Source organism: Helianthus annuus, chromosome 5 (genome assembly GCF_002127325.2).
Source record: "Helianthus annuus cultivar XRQ/B chromosome 5, HanXRQr2.0-SUNRISE, whole genome shotgun sequence".
Classification (NCBI taxonomy): Eukaryota; Viridiplantae; Streptophyta; class Magnoliopsida; order Asterales; family Asteraceae; genus Helianthus; species Helianthus annuus.
Genome location: NC_035437.2, coordinates 125,254,116 through 125,260,211, shown reverse-complemented (window position 1 = coordinate 125,260,211; position 6,096 = coordinate 125,254,116).

Below are 6,096 nucleotides of genomic sequence, written 5' to 3'. Positions count from 1 at the left end.
GATTATGAGAAGCATGAGATCACCCAGGATGCTAAAGTCTCTGCTGCCATAGCGATGTATAAGACCAAGATATAGTTGGCTTCGGACGCTCAGGATCCAGACTTTGACAAGAGCTCTTGGGATGTGGAAGGCTGGAAAGCAAGGTTGGCTGAGCTGGACGATGAGGAAGAGGCTGAGAAGATCCTGACGATAGAGGCTGGAGGCAGTGGCAAGGATCATGGTGGTGAAGCTAGTGGAGCTGGAGGTGGCGATGCAGTGAAGGTGTAGGCTGCATGATTGGACAATGATGGACATTTCTAGACACAGCCGGAGCCCAATTTTTTAGGTTTGATGGTAGTTTTTTGTGGTTATGATGTTTTGAAAACAACTATGGTCTGTACTTTGAACAATAGTTTTAGGATTAAGGATCCAGGATCCTTCAGACAATAGGCAGGATTGCAAATGGTGGAGGGATCCTCTGTTTGGGGGATGAAGCCATTGTGATCCTGCCGCCCTTTAATTTCCTGCATGCTATGACCGCACAAACAATGGACACCCGTTGCCAACCCATGTGGACGGGCCACGTTTTGCTGGTAGAAACGTGGGTTGGCAATCTTGACAACTTTTGGTGGTTTAAACTTTGTTAATAAAATAACTTTAATCTTTTGTGGCTTATCTTGTGTTGTTATCCTTGTTTATCTTTTTAATTTTCAATTGCTTTGATATGCACTTGTCTAAATAAGATATCTTGAATAAGTTAGATTGAAAATATTTAGGATATGATCCAGGATCAAATATCCTATAGTTGAAAAATCCCAAAAAGTAGTATATTTTAAGGATCACAAGTTTAGTTGTCAAAATACAAGGGTTATTCAATGTTTTGGTCAAAAATCTAATGAGGATAATGCAACCAAACTCTTAGTTACGGGGAATGATGCTTGAAATGAAGAACAATAATAAGGATCACTTCGATGTAAATTGCACAAACAACACAAGGATTTATACGAGGAAAAAGCCCTTGATCAATGAATGATCTCCGGCATAAAAAACCTCGGGTGATGGAAACTACCGATCACCAAGCTCAAATAAATCAATAAATGTTTACAACTTCGGATAGTGACGAGCTAGGTACAAGGATCACTATGGTTAATTGTGTAAAAGTGTGTGTGAAAACTGTTAAGTGTTTGCCGAGAGCTTCAAGAGTGTAGTTGTACGAGAGTGTATGTAGCTGAAAATGGCTAAGTGTTCTAAAAATAGCTCGTCACCCCTTTAAAAATAAAAGCTAACTAAGCTAACAAACTGTCCGACTTTTGTGCCATGCTCCCACGTTCTCCACAACGTCCATTTCCATTCAAACGTGTGCGAAATACCCGTGGAATATTCCATAGTAACGTTGCCAAGACCAAGTCAAGCTTATTACTCCTGCAAAACAATACGAAACATAAACAAACAATCGTTAGTATGAGGATCCTTAGGGTGATCCATGATCCTGATCCTGAAGGTCTTCTGAGGATCACTATCTGTCACAGAAGTAAGGATCACTATTAGGATAACAAGTAAGGATCACTAATTGTTAGAAAATCCTCCCCTAACAATTGCCCCCAAAATATAAGGAGTAATATGTAAAATGAACGAGTTATGTTTTCTTGATCTTATCCGTAACTAACTAACTAACGAATATGTAGCCGTTGATGTAGAACTATCCGTTGTAACCATGACGTCACAGAAATGACATCCCTGCAGAATCATGATTATAAATAGGAGATATAGATAGGATCGTATGCATTTAAATTCCAGAGTTACTCCCTTTATAACCGCATCCGAAGATCAAACAGGTATTCTCCGTTCATCTTCTTCCTTTTCTTACTCTGTTTTCTTTCTCTTTCTATTATTCTGTCAAAATGTTGCTCCGGAACTCCCCATATAAGGATCACACGAAGAACAGCCCACTAAAGAGCCAGGGAATCATCGAAGATTCCATAAAAGAACGATGTCTCTTCTCCGATCCGCAAATTGATAGGATCCGCTACTGTTTCCCGGCGAATACTGTGTTCAAATCTTTTGATCCCAACACCCTCAGTGATCATATTTCTGATAACTGGGTTTCGTTTCCTGTTACTCCATTCACCATAGGCTATACATATCCCTTTCTAGCTTTCACCCAATCTTTCTTTTCCCTAACCGGCATATCTTATATCCAAGCCATGCCGATGATCTGGAGGGTTTTGTACACCCTTGAAAGGATCATCGAGCAGGAGGGGATAGACTTAGGCATGGCAGAACTGGGAGAATTGTATGATCTCACTACCTTTGGTTCCCATCGTTATCTGTTCAAACGTAAACCTGGTGAGGAACACCCGATCTTCAAAGCTACCAAAAATGATACCAACTGGAAGCGACGTTTCTTTTTCGTCAAGAGAGATTCTATCCCTGACGGGAAGGATCTACCCAAGAAATGGGCTACCCACGGTAGGATGGAGGATCCGGAGGAGGATCACCAGAGAACTTTTCCTTTGATATTGTCACAGCCCCCGATCCCTATCTCCCGGGAACGGGCGGCCGCGAGCCAGTTTCGGTGGTATCACATTTTATTTATTCAATTTGGCAGCGGAAATTTTCATCAGGATCGTAGTTAGGAAATATTTAATCAGAGTAAACCACCATGTTTTATAACATTAAACATATGGGTAAAAACCCCAGTTTTCAATACACACGTTTCATAGGAATAAATCCTATTTATTTAATAAAAACATCCATTTTATTCTTAGGTAACTTTATTGCCACTTTTCCAAGCCTTCAGTGCTGTCCAGCTGGCTTCTATTTGGCTTTCACACTTTGTTACCTGAAACGCGTTTTAAAAACATTTTGTCAGTGGGAAATACTGGTGAGTGAATCCCAGTTTAATCAAGTTTAAGTAAAAACCAATTTGCAGTATTGAGGGCACATCCGCAATTACATTTGTATCCAAGACATCACAATTAACATCAGTGGTACGGTCATACTCAACATATGGGATGTTACCACGCCAGTAACCAATTTTGTATACAAAACCCCAACATACCCACTATAATTGTATTCTTCACAAATACTCAATAACTGTCATTCGCGTGAAAAGGTATTTAAGGTTTTGTAAAAACAATTTACAAAAAGGAGATTACTCACAAAAATGAGCATATAAAAAGAAGGATCACTCACATTGCTGTCTTAGGTGATTCTTTAGGGTTTCCTGGTGAATATCTATAATTTACACAAATGCACGTGTGTTAGTATAATAACCCATTTTAACATTAGTAATACCCTCCCCGAGACGGCATTCCAACGACTACGTCGGGCAGAACCACGACAGCCGTTACGGAACCCTAGATCAATCGGGCAGCGTATCTAATACGTCTCCAGGGGTTATAATACTTACATCGTAGCAGAACCTCGCTATTTTAGGGGGTATAATGCCCGGGTATAGTGTATACTACTTCAGAAATTTAGAAAGAAAGAAAGTTGTGAGCGACGAAAACCGAAAGCCCGTTGCCTTCTTATATAGGGCTGTAATTGGACTTCCTCGCGGCCCGCGTGAAGTTTGGGCCGGGTCTACGCGGCCCGCGTCAATGCTAGTCAACGGACTAGCTTGTCCGGCTCATCTACTAGACTCGCCACGATGATGACACGTGGCCGCACCGGGTCACGCCACAAATTGGGTCGCTCGCGGCCCGCATCAACTAAACTGAATAGGTACGTGGCCCGCTTGGGCTTATGGTTTGACGATATCTGGTTCTCCTACTCGCGCGGCCCGCATGGACTTGAGATGAGGCCCTACGCGGCCCGCCTCAACTTAATAATTTTTGTTTTTATTTATTTTATATAGTATAATATATCTTGGGGCTCGGTTTTCACATACGGGGTGCATATAAAGACAAGTTGATATATTTACAATTTATATTAGAGTGTCAGAAATATTATGAGGATGTCGGTTTTACCGAGGGTTGTTATATCCTCCCCACCTTGTTTTAGAGCTCGTCCTCGAGATCTACTGGAACAAGTGTGGATATTTCTTTTGCATTTCGGATTCAAGCTCCCACGTGTACTCGGGTCCTCTTTTGGAGTCCCACTTTACTTCGACCAGAACCAATCTCTTATGCTTGAGATTTTTAACTTTCCTATCTTCAATTTGTAGAGGCTTCTCCACAAACTTGAGTTGCTCATTAACCTCTATATCCTTAAGAGGTACTACGAGTGATTCATCAGCTAAACACTTTTTAAGATTGGATACATGAAACACATCATGTATTCCTGCCATTTCTTCTGGCAGTTGTAGCTGATAGGCTACAGGTCCTATTCTTTTAAGAATTTTGAAAGGCCCAATATATCTGGGACTAAGCTTTCCTCTTTTGATGAATCTTACCACTCCTTTCCAGGGAGAGACTTTCAATAACACTTTATCTCCCACTTGAAATTCTAATGGTTTGCGTCTGTTATCAGCATAGCTCTTTTGGCGATCACGTGCTGTTTTCAGTCGTTCCTTGACTTGAATGATTTTATCAGTTGTTTCTTGTACTATCTCGGGTCCAGATAATTGTTTTTCCCCAATTTCTGCCCAACAGACTGGGGTTCTGCACTTTCGTCCATAAAGTGCTTCGAATGGTGCAACATTGATACTTGTGTGATAACTGTTATTATAAGAAAATTCTATTAAAGGTAAGTGTTCGTCCCAGTTACCTCCAAAATCAATTACACAAGCTCTAAGCATGTCCTCCATTGTCTGAATTGTCCTTTCGCTTTGTCCGTCCGTTTGAGGATGATAAGCTGTGCTTAGATTTAACCTGGTTCCCATTGCTTTTTGGAAACTTGACCAAAAATGAGAAGTAAAACGGCTATCTCTATCAGAAACAATTGATAAAGGAATGCCATGTAATGAAACAATTTTATTTACATATAATTTGGCTAATTGTTCCATACTAAAGGTTTCCTTCATTGGTAAGAAATGAGCTGACTTGGTTAATCTATCTACAATCACCCAGATTGTATCATTACCTTTCCTTGTTTTAGGCAATTTGGTAACAAAATCCATTGTTATCAATTCCCATTTCCAAACTGGTATTTCTAATTGTTGTAACAATCCTGAGGGTTTCTGATGTTCAGCTTTAACTTGTGAGCAAGTTAAACATTTAGAAACATAAGCTGCTACGTCCTTTTTCATTCCTATCCACCAGAAATTTTTCCTTAAATCCTGGTACATTTTATCACTTCCTGGATGCATCGTATATTTAGACTTATGGGCTTCTTATAATATACGGTGACGTAAATTTCCTAATTTAGGTATCCACATTCTCTTTTTATGGAATCTCCAAATTCCATCCGTTCCTTGTTCTAATTCCTTAATCATTCCCTTTAACTTTTCAGTATCTTCCTTGATTACTGATTCTTGTGCTTTTCTAATTTGATTGTTTAAATCTACTTGTAGATTTAATTTAAGAGAACGTACCCTTTTTGGTTTTTCGTGATATTTTCGACTTAAAGCATCAGCCACCACATTGGCTTTTCCTGCATGATACTGGATATCACAATCATAATCACTAAGCAATTCCATCCAGCGTCTCTGTCTCATATTCAACTCTTTTTGCCCGAAGACATATCTTAAACTCTTATGATCTGTGAATATGGTGAACTTACTACCATAAAGATAATGTCTCCAAATCTTAAGGGCAAAAATTATGGCTCCTAATTCCAAATCATGGGTCGAATAATTTCCTTCATGACTCTTAAGCTGTCTAGATGCATAAGCTATAACCTTTTGGCGTTGCATCAATACGCATCCATAACCTAACTTAGAAGCGTCACAAAAGACTACAAAGTCTTCAGTTCCCTCTGGTAATGCTAGTATCGGTGCATGGGTTAATCTTTGCTTAAGGATTCTAAAGGCTTCTTCTTGTTTTGGTCCCCATTCAAACTTAACAGATTTACAAGTTAACTTAGTTAAAGGAATGGCTATTCTAGAAAAATCTCGAATAAATCTTCTATAATAACCGGCCAATCCTAAGAAACTTCTAACTTCAGTTGGTGATTCTGGGGTTTTCTATTTGGTAATTGCCTCGATTTTCGTTGGATCTACATGAATTCCTTCAT